Source organism: Aulostomus chinensis, chromosome 2, assembly GCF_037954235.1.
Source record: "Aulostomus chinensis isolate RoL2024-O1b breed Wild chromosome 2, RoL_Achi_v1.0, whole genome shotgun sequence".
In the NCBI taxonomy this organism is placed as follows: Eukaryota; Metazoa; Chordata; class Actinopteri; order Syngnathiformes; family Aulostomidae; genus Aulostomus; species Aulostomus chinensis.
The window spans coordinates 3,725,078-3,743,136 of NC_141321.1; the positions used below are offsets into that span (position 1 = coordinate 3,725,078).

The following is an 18,059-nucleotide window of genomic DNA, read 5'->3' on the forward strand; positions in this document are numbered from 1 at the left end:
GACTCACTGCGCTCTGCTTCATGTGACAGCAGACTGAGGAAAAGGAGGACACAGGTCAGGTTTTATCCTCCTGCTACTGCTGCAGTTCAATCAGTGACCGATGGACTTGTGACACACAGAATGTGTTATGAGATATTGAACACAGCTAAAGTCCATGTTACACCTGTCACCAAACCCACATGAAATTGTTTGTTTTTGTTATCCATTTGTGCCTGAGGGTGGCAATTTGCATTTACAGAGGTACCTCATGACCCCTGATCCTAACCCAACTCAGATAGAATCAAATACCGCCTTGTATGTTCTTTCAACTGCATGCACAAAACAACCTAGTTTCAAACACGGATCATTAGAAATGTTAATGCCAACATTTCACAGTAATACCTGGGTTGCACTGAATGGACAGTAAAGAGAGGACAGCCATCATGCGGAGCCAGAGAGCCCGATCATGAGGTGAGGGGCAGTGCTGAACATATAGCTATCTCTCGTGAGTCCCACAGATGGGGAATTCCAGGCGCCCTTTCTTGAGCCTGGTGTTTTAGCAGCACATGATGCAGTGCAGTCATGTCGTTGTGCCAGTGATGTTGAACCTGCACCTGTCTTGTTCTCCCTAAGGTTTCTAAATATGAAAGGCAAGGTCAGGTGATTTGTCAGTGCATTCTTATCTTGCACCACAGACCAAAAACCACAGACAAGTCTTACGTTTGCAGCACACTGTGAAACACACGGACATGTAGTAGAACTGACACACACGAGGGGAGAAAGTGCTTAGGAATGATCTTCTAAAACAAGTTGTTTCCTCATCAGAAAATCTTCTTCTTCTTTTTTTCATTCATCAGATCTCCATCTTAAATAGCTCCTAAAGGGAGTGGGAGATTAAACTGTAGTGCTCAAAACAACTCTATACTAAGAGACCGGTGACAACACCTTTGCACCTTGCTGCGGCCATTCACCCTGAGTATCATCGGATTAACTGAAAGCCACTTGTGCCGTGTGCCTTACACCTTGTGCTTTAGGTTGCTTATATTGTGTTACAACAGCAAACAGACAGGAAAGTAGAGCATCAGAGCAAAATAAATAATAAGTAAAAAAATACTAGCAACTAAGCATGCAAAAGAGAGGGAGGGACCTGTATCTAAATATATGTGTCCAATATAAAATACAAAAATATAAACAGCATAGGCACAGATCTGAAATGATCAGCAATATGCAGTGGAGACAAACATGGCAGCAGCATATACAGGGTAATAATAGAAAACAAATTCACTGATGGTCATTGCATAGTTTTAGATATTAATCTGAGTGCTTGTTCTATTTGATTATGAATTACAGAATTGACTTTGCGTATCACAACATTTTTTTGTATTTCACTCTGCCAAATGACAACCAAATAAAATGAGTCAGTGGCCCATTTGGGTCTTGACCCTAAGCTTGGGAAAGGCAGCAACGCCTGTAAATATGTGAGGTGGTCCACTTGCTCCTCTGCTGAGAAAAAAATCCAATCTGGCAGAAGAGATAAGACGGTGCCAGGGTGGGACATCCCGGCTCATCCTGAGTATAAGCTACAGAACTCACTCTACATTCAATGAATGAATACGGGGAGTGATTACTCAAAGCTCCTCCCCACATGACCAGTCCCCTCCTACCGGGTATGAGGGGAACTTGGGTGAGAGATCAAGTGGTGTCCCCCATCAGCTGGCTCCCTCCCCAAGGCCTGCAGATGACCAGGGAGGCTGGAATCCCCCTTCTTAGACTTTTTATCTTAAGACGGACAAGGACTGAACTAGAGAGAGGGGAAGGTGCTGGAAGATTGAGGGAAGGATAAAAGAGGTGCTGAGATGTTATCTATTCCTTCTTTTCTATCAGACTGTACGTTTCCATTGGTTTAGTCTCATTGACCCAAGATAGGTATATACACACACGCATGCACACACACATACGCACGCACGCACGCACACGCACACGCACACATTGTTGCAATGCCTCCGGGTTGTCATGGGAGAAACACAAGTGTGACAATATGGTCGGGTGGCAAAACACAATCTGCACAACTACAGTATATGTTGCCATGGTGATGTATAAAAAGAGGGGAGAAATTGTTAAATAAAATCACCCGGTGTTTATTTTTTGTGCAATTGTTGGCACAAGGTAGAGTTCAAAAGGAGAATTGTCCCTTCATATTCAACGCAAACTTCAGGAACAAAATGGTTTTTTAATTCTCCCCAAAATGCTTCTATTGATGTACCATGGCGGGATTACAGTGCGTGGTGTTTAGCGCCAAAAGAAGGAGCGTCTTGTTTTCTCCTTGTGTGCAGCATTCGGTTGTGAAAGCCATTCAAGAAGATTCAAGAACGTTAATGTTGACTGGCAATGTCCACTGTCTCCATCCCTCTTCCTGGCTTCACTCTGTTTCCTCCTCAGCCACATGAGAAGTAGGAAGACAGCGCCAGCGTGATCAGCAACACCAGATCATTCTACAGAATCCTGAATTGTTTAACTTATCTGCTTTAGTTACGGTTGGCAAAATAATGCATTGTTTTATTTGATTATGTATGCTTCATATTTGTGATTGTCATAGCCATTGAACAATGAAAAATATTCTGAATGCAGGTAAAAATTTTAAAAAAAGGATTTGGTCTCCAAAGTTTATCCATTCATTTACTCGTGTTATCATAATCTAAATCTATCTATGGATTTAGAGCAACCTGTTCGACAAATTTGAAATTAGTTACATACGAATTTTTCTCACTTGACAGCCTCAATTTGAATGTACTGAATAATGGCATCACATTTCCTCCAACAAATCAGGTTTTAAAATGTAGCTTTTGCAGAGTCCTTGTGTCATTTGTCACTCTATGTGCCAGGGTGACGAAGACAGAAAACAGAACAGCTGTGCAAAAATAGAAATCTGTAACACAGGGCTTCATGTGTCCTAATTTGATTATAAGATAAGATGATCCAGGAACATTTCATTCATAATTTCCATCTCAAATACAGTGGCACAATCTCAAGCTAATTAACCATCTTCCTCTCAAACCTCGGGCTGAGGCCCCGCTGGAGCTTCAGCTGTGGACGATCTGTGTTCGCTGGAACTAAACTTTCAAGGGGAATCTTGCCTGGAGTTTGAGCATCTGGACTAAAGTCTTTCTTATTGGTGGTGATGGGAAATTCTTGACCTCATCATTAAAGAAATATTTTACTTTATATCATTTTAATAACCTTTCTGCTCGTCAGGAGCAGTTGAAGGCCCTCGGGCCAGAAATGCAGTCCAGTCGGACAGGCCGTGACAGTGTGACAGCCGTCCCTCAGATGTTCAACCTGTCAGTCAACATCTTTCTCCTCCAGGTGCTGAGATGTGCATCCACTCACATCCTTACAGCAGGGGCCCAACTACGAATACACAACACGCATCAGCCTCATCATTTGTAGCCAGTCAGAAGTAAGACTAGGAGCAATTTATACTTTATACTTTATATATACTTTTTATACATATTTATATAAAAAAGTGATTCTAATCCATCCATCTCCAGCGGCAGCCATGTTACCAAGACCTGAGGACACCATAAAGTAAAGCCCCTCCAACAGAGGCCGGACACACACCGTTGTCCAGCCACAAAGGAAACACTAGCCTCTTTTCAGACGGAGAATGCACCAAAGTTGCTGCCCAGTAGAGGCGGGAATTTGCTGTCTTGTCTGTGTGAAATGCAGGCGTAATATTCCTCTTTCCAAAAAAGCTGCCACTTGTGTGGGCGTAAACATGTGACGTGACGTGCAGTAGGAAACTACAACATATATGTCGGGAGAATATTCAGCCACATGACAGTCATTTCCTGGGTCAACCTCCCTCTGCCAATGCTGCTGTCATGGTCACAGACCTGGTGGTACTTTTTTCGAAGGTTTTTCAACTTGCTGGTGACGTTTCTTCATCTGGCGATAACCATGACCAAGCTCCTCCGTGACCTTTTCATACAACAAGCCATCCTTCACAGTCCACTGAGGTGGTTGTCCACGGTCCTCTCGCCAGTGATGGTCAGCAGCTCCCTGATCTCAGGTGTTCATCTTGCTAAAGTGATGATGCGTCAGAAGAATATTTAGCCCTGTGATGGTCTCAAAACAGCAGCTCGCCGCTCTGGCTGCCAGCAGCATTGCTGTTGACATTTTCAGAGGTGTTTGATGCGGGAGAACCAGCAAGCATTATGTTTGCGAGTTGGCGTCGTCATAGACACCTCCGCCCACCTCACACTGAGCCGGCACATTAACGGCTTGGATTCACGCAGCAGTGGAGGCAGCAACAAGTGAACCCTCAGAGGAGGAATACTGCCGAGCTAAAACTGACCCCCTATTCTGCATTCTGTCTGAATACTCGTGCCAGGCCGCCTAAAAGAGGAGTGAATTAGCGGCTCGGCGGCCAGTGTGAAAGGACCAAATGACTGATAATGAGGTTGAGGGGCAAAGGGGAAACAAACTCTGGACCCTGCAAGAGTATAGAAAAAATTCAATGAACAAGCAGGAGATGCTGTTCCTGGACCTGCGTAAGAAACTATTAACTGTGGGGAGGGTGGACCTGAAACTGTGAAGAGCAGCAATCATGCACCACCTACACAGCACTGCTGCCTCCACTCCAGTGGAGATCCAGGCAGCAAGGCCTGGTGGATCACCTGGTATGTATAGCATTACCTTCGTCTACAGTGATTTATTTTGTGGAGAAAATCAAGCTAATATCTCTATTCTGTAGCTTCTCTCCCCTGTAGTAAAGTTACAGCACCATCAAACACAGTGTGAAGTGATAATACACGAGCAAGATACACCTGATACATGTAAGTATCACAAAGGGGAGGTATCACTACTCCTGTTAGTATCAGTAAACATATTATTGCCTGAATTGTGACACAGACTTGGCAGTGTTGTGATATGAACACAGCACTAACATTGAAATCATGCATAAATATAATCTGTCCCCGATTGTGTCACTGCATCACCTCACTCCACAGTTCAATTTCTAGAATTCCTTTGGATTCGTTTCCAACCCTCGTCTGCTTCTGGATTCTACACTCAATTTATCACTTATCATAAATGTCAGTTTCTAGTCTGTCATAGGCACAAAAGGCATTTTCAACCTCTTCAGAGTGAAAATGGCATTTGTTTTCTTTTCCCATTATTCAATTCAACAAGTCTCCCTTTTTTACATCACCTTCAGTTTGGCAATTTTGAAAATGAAGTCCTCCCACGGAAACAACTTTAGAAGTCTCTCACTGTATGTTAATAAATGTGCAGTTTCTACATGTGTTACCTTCACACCCCTTTCACCGGAGGCCTGGCACCTTTCACTTGGGTGTCTACTCTGTGTTTGCATGTAATCTCCATGCAGGAAGATGTGGCAGCTCTTTGTTTTTGTTTTGTTTTTCACTAAAAATGAACAAAATTGAGTTCGGTGATGTGCAGTTTCACAACTACAGACAATTAACGGAAGACAGCGACTTCCTTTCCTACCCGTTGGTCCATTTCAAACTTATCCTGGTGCCCTTGGTGGGATAGCCCCGATTGTTTGGTGTGTCAAAGCTCATCTGAACTCTGATGTGGACAAAACAAGGAAACTGATCTACACCAAAACATGGGTCATTGTTCCCCTCTAAATGAAGCTTGATGACCAAATCAAAAATGTGAATTTGTTTCAACTATCCCCTTAACTACTGTTTATTGAACTCGATGTGGAAGCCGTCTTGATGGTAAAGGAATGGTAATGGAAAGTGGACTCAATTTTAAAAAAGCCCTTTTCTACCTTAGCGGCATTCAAAGCACTTAAAATGTCATCTCATTCAACCATTTTTCCTCGTTTTTCTCAAACTCTGTGTAAAAAATCTTTTCAGTAGTGTTCTTATCCATATTCTTAAGGTTTTTCTTTTTTCCAGAGGGCATTATATATCATTCATGACTCGATTTACAGTATGTAATCCTTTATGATTAAAAATGTAGCAAGAATATATTTTTTAAATGGCTGAAATTAAAATCTGCTGAACATTTTACTCTGAAAAATCAACAAATTGAAACAAACATTTTTAATTTAACCTCTTCCAAAGTTGAGATGTTGTATCCCGGAAATGCAAAAAGCAAAAGCACAGTTTCTTTTGTACTTCAAACAACTTGAGGATTTAAGAGAAACAAAGAAACTGTACAAATTATTTTAAAGTCGTATGTGTATCAAACTACAAAAACAATCCTGGTTTTCTCAGTATTTCAATCGCGTTGCTTTCATTTACCTTTCGTGATGAGACTTCTCACCTTTCAATCTCAAGAGTAACTTGGGTTTTCCATCATAAATGTGTGCTCACTGTGTTTACAGAACCCTGATTACATCACTATGTCCTCATTTGCTTTTTTTGACTTGAAAAGGATTCTCTGGAGACACTGTATGTGATGTGTTAAGAGTAGAAACATGATGTTAACATCGATCAAAAGCAAAACTTAATTTCCAAACAAAGAGGGGCTTTCTGAGGAGCAAATACAATCACCAAAGGTAGAATAAATGAATGCAGATTTCCCAGTGTTAATCACACGTCCCCGAGAATTGACTGGCCCATGCTCCGCCTCTCCGCCATGTTACATGAAAATCAAAAAATTCTCCTTGGTGAATGTCACGAACAAGTCGACAAAAAGCAAACTACATTAAACATATAAAATTGCTCTGAGGAACAAAGAAACTCAAGACTTTCATTTCATGGCTTGTTTGTCCTGCGCTCCAACATCCCATAATCCTCTATGGCATGGCTCTGTCATATAATCCCAGGAAAGCTGTTAAACCAAGCTCATGATTGAATAAATGACAATAAAATCTCTGTCGGCAGACATTTTAACAACATGACGTTAACCAAAACAGATCACGTTATGCTATAAAACCAGCGATTAAGCACCATCCTAACAGCAGAGTTTGACACGCGCTTCTTCACATTTACAGTCGTTCTTAGTGTTGGTTGGTGTAAACCTGACAGAGCCAAGGCTAAAAGAGAAACACAGCTCATAATATCCTTTTTTGGGCTCTGTGTATTCTGCATCTGCAGATGACGAATGTTCAGGAAGTGGTGTCAAAATGACAGCATGTTTTGAAACATCTAAAAATAGGTTTCCTGTCATTGATGGACCTGACACGCACAGAACCAGTCGGTGTGGATGTCCATTAGCACTGAGCTTTGGAAACTGAACACAAATGAAGGTTACATCAGTTACATCAATTCCTACACGTCTGGACTGTGTTGGTCAGGGTTAAAAAACGTGGCTTGACCACTGTTACACTGGTGCAACTTTATCAGTCAACTACTCAAAGAAACAAGGGTTTCAAATGTTGGCCAGTTAGGAGAAGCGAGCTCTCAGCCTCTGGGACTTTCATACTTGGTCTTTTTTTCAAGTAGCACCCCTTCTCACATCACAATGTGTGGTTGTTACAGTGAGAAGGAGGTGCGACCAGGATTTTGCAAGAAGGAGCAAACTAATGAAGCTAAGCCTAAAGTCAGTCAGGAAGATGATACGTTACACTCAGCCGCTGATGTCTCTCCGTTATTTTGTCTCTCTCTCTCTCACGCTTGCTTAATCTCAGTAGCTGTCACTTCATGGGTCTGTGGTTCAGTCTCAGCTGTCTCCAGCCGATCTCTTTTGTCCTGTAGCTCACTAACACGTCCTCACAGCTGGCCAATCACATCACTCCTGTCTTTTTGAATATGTCTCTGTCTATCCTGCTTAGTCTTGTTGCTGCTGCCATGTGCTCCCCTCCTCCCTCCCATCGCTGCCTGGTCCTCCCAGGTCAGCGGGCCATTCATTTGATTTAAGTCTCACCATGTTCATCCTCCAGTTCCATCAACAACAGTTTGGACTCCAGGGGGTTCTACATCACAGCTGCTCTGGAATGGTGACCTCGTGGTGTCCAAGCACCGGCTTCCAAGTCTTTCTGTGGCTGTAAGTGCTTTTTATTCACTGCAGTGTACTCCCAATTGAAATGCAGCACTGTAGTGGTAAAATGACCTGCAGCATCCATTAGATGGGATTAGAGAACAAACACATACTATAGAATATTTTGGTGTTCATCACGTGAAAAAAGCACACTGTAGTTTTGAGGTAAATCAAATGTTGGTTGCATCAGAGGCCCTTCCTGTTACCACAAGGTGGCAATATGATTGTGATTTAAATTTAAATTGTAGGTGTCTTCAGTCTGGGAAATGTTTGGAAAAGATCTGACCCTTTGGGTCCATTTACAACAGTTTCACAATGTACGGTGTGCTGGAATATCAACATTGGCTGCCTGGCCAGATTTAATGAGATTGCATATTTACACATCACCAAGCGCTCAGTCTTTCTGGTGAACCTACTAGGATGAGTATGTCGAGTGTAAAAAACAGACAAACATTTAATTTCATGTTGCCACCAGATGGTGCTGTGATGGAAGATTAATGGACTCTTCCTTGACCAGAACTTCACCCCTTAGCCTCATTTGATGAAACTGCTAATGCATATATAAATGATGCTTTTACATCACTCTGCTGACAGACAGACAGCTTAACAAGATGACCAGGGCCCTAGTATTTTATTTTTATTTTATTTATTTTCTCTGTGTTGATGAAACTTGACATAGACATGTTGAATTTAACTAATTATTTAATGTTTTGCGGCACAGTGGTGCAGTGGTCAGCACTGCCACCTCTCAGCAAGAAGATTCCAAGATTGAGCCCCGGCTGGAGCACGGGGTCTTTCTGGGTGAGTCTCCATGTTCTCCCTGTTCCTGCTGGGTTCTCTCTGGTACTCCAGCTTCCTCCACAGTCCAAAGACATCAAGAGGGACCAGGTGAATCCAGACTCTAAATTGACCGTAGGCGTGGCTGGGAGAGCCAATGGTTGTCTGTCTCTATGTGTTGGCCCTGCCATGGACCGGTGACCTGTCCAGGGTGAACCCGGCCTCTCGCCCTTAGACTGCTGGGATAGGCTCCAGCCCAATGACCCTTAACAGGATAAGAGGTAGAAAATGGATGGATTAAAGTTTCATATGGTGAGGCATTAGCTGGAGAGTTGTGGACACCTTTGGGTAAGATATATGCTAAGGTAGCAGTTGTTTACAGTGTCAGCAATTTGGGAGGACAGAAACTAGTCAAGCTTAGTCAAGCTTGGTCCGTATTTATTTTATTTTTAAATACCCTGTTGCCCAACAAGGTGAAGAGGAAAAAGGAAGGAAGACTACCAAGCTCAAGTTAAATTGGGAATACAGCAGCAAACAAAGACGTGCAGAGATAAAACTGTGCAGGATGTCACATTGAACCCTTCTGGCAAGAGCCTCCATTAAAAAGAAAACAGTGTGAGAGCTTCAATCTGTGAGAGCAGAGAAGCAGTTGGCTAATGTCTCTTTCTGCTCAGTCGAACACATTATTTCTCATTGTGTGTGGCCACAGGCCGTAAATATAGCTGAGATTACCCACCCAGCCGTCAGGTGGGGTTAATGGCGAAACCTCCGTGTGTGTGTGTGTGTGTGTGTGTGTGTGTATGGGGGGGACACGATGGAGCAGACATTGCAACAGAGGTAGAGGAAGATACAGAGGGCAACACATGGGACCAATCAGCGGATATTACTCACGCATCCGTCTGCCGCAAGTCAGGTCAGCAGTTTAGTACAGCAGGAGAAAAAGAGCCATTTTTCAATTAAAAACTAAAATCAAAAATCCACATCTCAGTGCTGTGTCTTTCCTACTCTGTGCAAGCCGGTCTACTGCAAATTCTGTTTATGTAACACCAATTCGTCTCCCAAATTATCTTGAATTTGCAAATTATTATGGCATAAAAAGCCAATCTTGTGATTAAGTCAACAAATGCACTGTTAAGTTTTAATGATAGGCGTTGTTTTGGGTTAAATATTAATAAAAACATCTAAGGCTTCACATTGATGTTCCCAGTGCCTACACACAACCACAACAGCTCAGTTATGCTGATTGAAAAAATATAATTCTGGCCTTTCTGCAGCGGTCATCACTTGACCAGCACTCTACATTCGTGGCTTCTTCAAATGAATGGATTTGTTCATTGGATGCAATCGCTGACTGACATTAAAAGGAAGCAAAGGGATGTGATTCTCAATCACAGGGATGTAATTCTTGATTTATAATAATAATTTTAAAAATTACTCAATATGTGCTGCTACACCAACCAAATGCACTCATATGGGTGTGTTCATTGGGACACAGATGGATTGAAAGGTGAGATATAAAAAGGAAAATAAGATGAAACCACTACTAGTAACTGTTAAACTATTGTGTGGGCAGCTAAAGAAGTTACCCATGGAACAGCCAGGTTTACTGCTGTGTTTTTAACGGGGCGGCGTGGCTCAGGGGTAGAGTGGCCGTCTAGCAACCAAAGGGTCGCTGGTTCGATACTCGACCCTGGTGACCATGTCGAAGACACTGAACCCATAATTGCTCCTGATGAGTAGGTTGGCACCTTGCATGGCAGCCTCCACCATCAGTGTGTGAGTGTGTGAACGGGTGAATGAGACGACGCTGTAAAGAGCTTGGAGTGCTGCTAAGGTAGAAAAGTGCTCTATAAAATTGAGTCCATTCACCATTGAGTGTTAAGATGATACTGGAATTCAGCGAAAGATGTATCACGCACAATTCACCCATCCATCCATCCAGTTTCTCCCTCTTTACCTGTTAAGGGTTGCAGGGGGGGTGGAGCCTATCTCAGCAGCTTTCGGACGAGAGGCGGGGTTCACCCATGACGGGTCACCAGTCCATCGCAGGGCCAACACATAGAGACAAACAACCATTCACACTCACTCTTTAGCATTAGTCTACATATATAAGATTTAATATCAACAACAACATTCATGCATGAAATTGGAATTGGAAGAGTTACATTGCTGTTAATTAATTTATGTTTAATAATGGTAGAATTTAAAGTATTAAAGATTGAGTGAGTAAGTTCAACCTCAATTAGCAGAGCTTGTAACATTAATATTGTACAGCATACACATTTGAAATATTGATCAATCCTATTTTGTAGCCAAGCCTACAATGGAAGAGTTCACGAAGGTCACACCTCATTTAAGTCACTGCAGTAAATCGTCTCTGAGAAGGATGAGAGACATGAATGAGAAATGAGAAAGAATAAAATAACACAAAGCATCAAAGGGGAAGCAACTGGAAAACGAGCCATTATTATGGTTCTTATTCTTCACTTCATGCCCAAATAATGTGGAAAAGAACGCACAGGATTTCTGTAGTTTGTATTAAAAATGTATTCATTTAAAAACAAGGAGCACTTGCTGAATCATACCAAGGTGACAGATGTGCCCAGAGTGCATGTGTCTTTGTCTCCTCTTCTTTGCTCTTGAGAGGTGCCTGTGGTCAGGACACACTGACTTCATGTTTATTTGGATTATAAACCTGGTCCAAACTATTTAATATCAATACAATATTGAAGGCAAATGGCTGTTAATAGCACACTCATCTATTCTACCTGTAAACATTAGGTGCAGCATGGTGACATATGATTGCACGAGTACATCACACACAAACACAATCATCATCAGCATCCGGACAGACATGGAGCAGTGCATTTACACACACACACACACACACACACACACACACGCGCACACACACACACACACACACACACACACACACAGATTCCGTTCCCTTTGCTGCCATTGGCCCACTCCTCTGAGCATTTTAAGATGTCCACTGGAACTATATGCCATAGACATGATGATGATATTAACAATACATGAAATAAAACAAAAGCTGCATTACCTGATATCATGTTTTTCAGCAGCAAACTTTTAAGGTGATATATTGAGCTTGGTAGAATATGAAGCAGTTTTTACTGGTAGATTTCATCAACTGTCGGCTCATCAATATTCTTTTGTGTTCAGCTATAACCATTGCATTTCACTTGTTTAAGACAGGAACTCAGCTTAGTATGCAGGAAACAACACACATTCTAAATGTAAATTTTAATATATATGTAAATATAGTAATTTAGCTGATGATATGCTCCTTGGTCTCAGAAGTTACACTTAGTTACAGGGCCATTCCACTGAGAAGTCCCCAGGACACATGCACAACAATGCAGGAACATAATCTGTGTGATGCATGATAGAAGACAGCAGTGGTTGCACATTGTCCTCATTATAACGTGAAACTACATCATGTTAAACTTTTCAACAACGTACAGTTTTAGCCACATCCCCACTCTCTAACACCATTGTCATCAAACAAATATGTGTTATTGGGTGACTTTTATTTCAACGTCAGCATAAAATATATATTCTCATTGCAAACTCATGATATACTCGCTCCACTTTCCCTGATATATTTCCTCCTCTAAAAATGTGCCTGGTTGGCGCCTATTCCAGCTCCCTTTGGGCGAGAGGTGGGGTTCACCACCATACAGGTGCAGGGCCAACACATATAAACAGACAAGCATTCACACTCACAGCCACACCTGCGGTCAGTTTAGAGTCTGGATCAACTTCATTCCACGCAGGCACAGGGAGAACATGCAGACTCCACCCAGAAAGACCCGTGCTCCTGCCGGGGCTTCAACCTTATTGCTGCGAGGTGACAGTGCTGACCACATCACCACTGTGCCGCCCGTAGTTTGGAATTGTTTAATTCCATTTTTACCAATTTAAAACCACTCATGCAAAGCAGTTTGACAAGATTTTAGTTTTGTTTTTTTCAAAATGGCATGATCCCAATTATGGTTCATTGATAGGATAAGTGGACATAAATAGTTGTGATTCTATGATTTAATTATTTGCCGAAGCAGCGTGACTCACCACGATTGCTGTTATTTTTGTTTCTGAATGGTGCTCTGGGCCTTTTACTCATACTTGCACACATTAGAGAGCACAACAATGGTGTCTATAGGCTACAGAGCCCCTACCCTAGGAAGCAGTTTATAATATAAATGTCACCACAAGAGATCCAGACTAGTAGAGCTGTCACAGAAAATTAGTCTTAACAGAGCTGCTTCCATGGCTTTGTCATGTTGAAACAACAAAGAAAGAAACACTAAGTGAGAGGGTTTCCGTGACCAGGAGCTAAAGCCCTTGTCTGAAACAAAAAAGAAAAACAGGTGAAGATGGGAGTCCACAGGACTTCACCATGTGACATGCTGGGTCTGCCTCTTACACCCTGCTTATATCACTATGACATAAAGGTTTTTTTCACCTAAAAGTCTTTCTGTTATTTTTACCAACAATGTTACACTCAACATGAGTGGCACTGATATAGAACACTGTTGGAGTTTCCTTTTAGAAGCTGAAATGTATCAGTCTGGTTTTACTCCTCCAGCTTGAGCTGCCTCCATGCTCTGGTGCCATTCTGTCGTGTGCCGCTGGTTCCCTCCACCAACCCCACTAACCGCAGTATTAACATAAGCACTTGAGGTGAAGTGTGAAATGGTTCTGCAGCAGCTGGCAGCCATCTCTGACGAGTCATCAGGATTTCCAATCGTACACATGAGGGATTTCTGAGCAAATGTAAATGGCATTTCTCATTTCCAGAATCACATTATACACTTCCCGCTCGGGTTAAGCATAGAGTCCGTTGTAGCGGGAGCCAAGAGCGACTTGTGACAGCTTTGATGCTTCCTGCGCGCCACGCAGCGCTTTGGCACACTGTCTAACCAGTGAGGACAATTTTAAATGTTTCACTTTGAAGCCTTAACCCTAGAACACGAACGTCAGGTGATTTTCACCCACACGATTCTTGCCATGTCATTTTATAGGGTCCCCCATGGTACCTTTTTTTTTCCATTTCCTTTGACATTGCATATTGGGAAACTAAAGAAGAGCACTTCAGTTTGATATACAGTGTTGTGCTTGAATATACTTTGATGAAAACAATATTTTATCAGTCAATATTATAATGGATAAAATATACCCGACATTAGTGATGGTGGGTTCTCGGGTGAAGTTCACCTCAGGTATCAGAAACAAGCAAGATATCTCATTTCCTTCCATTTCTCTGGCAAACACTAAATGTTTTAAGCATTAAATACACAATCAATAAAATCTGATAACTCATCAAATTGGAATATGAATTTGATCAAAATAAAGACTGATATTTGATGCTGTCATGCAGTTACTGACTGTCAGGGCTTTCCCCGTGAGATAAACATCAATTCTGCAGTCTTTACAAAACGGTGTGTATTTGAGTTCAAATGACAGTGCACTCAGGGGGCAGCATGGCTCAGAGGCAATGTCTCGCAGCTGAAGGGTCGCTGGTTCGATCCTCACTTCCCCGGTGACAATGTCAAAGTATCCCTGGGCAAGACACTGAACCCCTTATTGCTCCTGATGGCCCTGTGACAGACTGGTGACCCGTCCAGGGTGAACCCCACCTCCTGCCCAGTGTCAGCTGGATAGGCTCCAGCCCCCATGCAACCCTAAACAGATAGGCGGAATAGAAAATGGATGGATGGATGACAGTGCACTCGAGGGAGGCAAAGTCATTGTGACGGGTGCAAATATCAGGGCTGGCAGACACAGATAATACTGTTAGGGTTTAAAGGTCCATCCATAGACTACGTGATGATTGGATGAGGTGGGAGTTCACCAAAAGTGAGGCAAACTGGTTTAGGTCACCACCTGGTGGCTGTTTGTAGCGTAGGTCATGAATCTTGCTGCCTGCATGTTAACTGATGAAACAAAATTGAAAATCAAAGAGAGCGTCAAATAAATGTTTCTCGGAGCGTTCCTGTCATTTTCAGTTTAAGTTGTAAATTTGAACTGACTAGTAAGTTAATGAGACTAATACTACTCCTCCTACATCACCTGATTGCTACACAAACTCCAAATGACATCACTGTTCGATCAGGAGGAGGTGGAAGCGGACAGTCATGAGCTGCTGAGATAATATTACGGTACATTATTTTTATGTCTGTGCTGATTATTGTGCACTGACCACAACAAATAAGCACACAGAAATCCTTCAGTTCTAACTGAGCTGCAACTCTGGCTAATGTTTGTGAGTGTTGGGAATTTTATAAGCATAGTTCCCAGAATTCCTTTCAGCTAACGGGGAATTGACCTGGGTTGATAACAGCTTGCCCCCTCATGCTGCACTCTGCATCCTGTCTTGTCACCCTTTTATTACAAAACCTTTAATATACTCAGTGATGGGAAGAAAGGAGATAGAAAGAAAGACGTATATCTGCTAAAATGAGACAGCAGAAAGGTGAGTGAGACAGGACCGAATGACACTGATGTACAGAGAGATTTGAAATTATGGAAATATTACGAAGTAACGGTACAGGTAATAGAAATGTGTCTTTTTTTCATGATGGGACTCTTCTATTCAAGACTCAGTCTGGGTCTCATTTGCAGCATGTGCAGTGCTGTCCTCATGTAGCTGACGGTCCCATCAGCAGGTGCTCATCTGGTTCTCGGGTGAATTTGCGTTCAACAAGAACTTGGTTATCAGTCGAAGTTGGGCCAACACAGAGCATGTTCATCAAATCTGATCCACTGATGAGTTAAATACATGCAGCATGTTTAATTACTGGAGCAGAGAGAAGATTGCATCTTAAATGATTCCTCACTATGTGTGTGTGTCGGAGAGAGAGCGAGAGAGAGAGCGAGAGAGAGAGAGAGAGAGAGAGAGAGAGTACTGAGGCTCAGCAGATAAGAATGCTACTCATTAAGACCAAAACAGAGCTCACATGGACCTGACTTACACCCACAATCACATATGAGCACAAACAGGAACTAAATCTGAGTCGTATCTGGGATTTACACACAGCATTTTGCTGCTCCAGAGGCTGAAGTGAACAGCTCCCTCACCTGTGTGTGCAGTTTGAAGATGTTACTTCCTCTGAGCCGAGAGTCGCTCCATCTCGTAATCCGGGGGTTTGTAAACCATTCACAAATCCGTCCAGAATCAGGGCAAATCCTCTGCAGAACTAACAGACATTGTTTTCACTCCAGGAAGACGGTGTGCGTTAGGAAATACACTTACATGAACAGTTCAGCAAAGCTGTCCTCATTAACTAAAGCACACACAAGAAGTAAAGAATGAGCAAGGAAAGCCAGGTAATGGAGAAGAGTGAAGACTGAAGCTGCAGAGCACCAAAGGACGAGTCGGAGTCCGTCGCAGCAAGGATGGTGTACCCCTCCTGGATCGGAGCAGAGAGGACGCCGCTGCTGTTGAAAGTATGCTGTGAGGCTCAGTGTTCACTCATCAGCTGACGGCTGCGAGGTGAACACACTCTGCTCTCTCTGCTGAGCTCCTCCTCCAGGAAAAAAATGAGGCAGTGTGATAGCAGCACCACCCAATACCGACCACAACCCCCACCTTAACACATAGGCTCAGCCAATGGCAGAGCTTGACTGGTGCTATCCCCCCCCCCCCCTCTCTCTCTCACACACACACACACACACACACACACACACACACACACACACACACACACACACACACACTCTGCTGTGTCAGACAAAGGCTCAGATTCAAATACAAGAGCCAATCAAATATATTCACGACCTCCAGTGCAAGGAAACAGTCCTCCAGTCAGCTGACAAGCACTGATGTTTACTGCATCTTCTCGTGCAGGTTCTGAGCTACACCGATCACTTGGGTCTATCATCCCAAGATGTGAACTCAGCAACAACTCAGTGAAACAGAAAGCTCCATTTAGCATCTTAGTCCTTGTGCTTCTACAGGGTTTGAGTAAGAAAAAAAAGAAGGTTTGCAAATCTGAACAATTTGTACAAGTTTATGGTGAGAGACAAGAGCTCTGTACGCATGCCTGGAGATTTGCTACATTGTCACATCATTGGTGATGCACAGCTTTTAGGTTCTAGTTGAACTAAGAGGGAGCCCTCGTCAAAAGCCAGTGTACAGTTGTTTGGTTGAGACAATCTCTTGCAGGGTGTCTCCTGGAAGTACTACAGTACTATTCATAACGCCCACCCATTCTTGTAAATCAAGTTTTTCTTTTTTTTTTCTGTCCCATTTTCAATAAGTCTCATACTGACAGCAATGATGGAGTACATTTGGAGTTGTGACGTGTACATTTTTTTAATTCATACCAGATGAATTATTTAAATGGATGATGAATATCAAAAGCGCTGCCGTAGTCTGAGGTAAAGTCAAGTCAATTTTATCATATATATATATAGTTCTCTCCTGACTCTTTCCAAGTAGAGCAGGTCCAGCACCTCACTGCCTGAATGAATCTACACCCAGCAATTCATCCATCAGCAAGCACGTCCTGCAACAGCAGCCACGAAACAGGCAGGAACATAAAAAGGATCATAAAAGTATATCTGATCTTGTTTAACCATAATGTTTTATCACAAATTCATAAAGACGGTTTTGTTTTCGATCTGAAATCAGGTGAAGAAACTCAGCATTTGGACAGAATCATGACGTAGATCAGCAACACTTAGTAAAGCTACAGAGACGTTGAAACAGGGTTAGTGTGAGTAACAGTCTCCCTCCTGTCTATGTCTGCAAACACACCAAGAGTTTGCAAGACAAACACAACCTGCAGCAACATGAGATTATAGACGAGAAGTCCAAAGTCCGAGGAGACAGCAGGGTCAGAGTTTCCAGCGGCTGCAATTTTAAATACAATAGCAAACTTCAACACTCCAGTTATCAGCAGTCAGACTCATGATCTGTTCATGTCTGATTTGCATTTGCCTTCTATTCAAGTAAATAATCCCACCATTGGTGAAGCGTTGCCGAACGATCTTACAATCCAGGCCTCTCTTTGCATTGTGATTTAACACCTCTGATACAATCCAAGCAGAGCTGCAGGCTGTGAGCAAGTTGGAGGACCAGTGCCTTTGGTTGTGCAATGAAGAGTGTACTTTTATATAAATACAGCAGTACTACCAGTACCGATTCATGCCTGGTCACGTGATGCCACATTATGGCACTGTGGGTTAAAAAGACCGGCAGATTTCTTTGACAAGCTTTAGTAGTAGGGATGTTGTGAAATTTCACATCATGAAATTTTGCAAAATAAAAAAATGACGAAATAAAATTCAAAGACGCATGAAATAAAAATATCAACGTA

At 42.6% G+C, this 18,059-nt stretch overlaps 1 protein-coding gene across 1 annotated transcript in view; it reads right to left on the bottom strand.

Moving 5' to 3' along the window:
• The window catches only part of large2 (LARGE xylosyl- and glucuronyltransferase 2), a 125,857-nt gene extending 108,114 nt beyond the window's left edge, over positions 1 to 17,743 (bottom strand). Inside the window, exons 1-2 of the mRNA XM_086223128.1 lie at positions 17,706 to 17,743; positions 15,817 to 15,935 (exon numbers count right to left, since the gene is read on the bottom strand). The gene's annotated coding sequence lies outside the window, so the exon portion shown is untranslated. The remainder of the gene's footprint in view (positions 1 to 15,816; positions 15,936 to 17,705) is intronic.
• Positions 17,744 to 18,059: the final 316 nt, after the last annotated feature.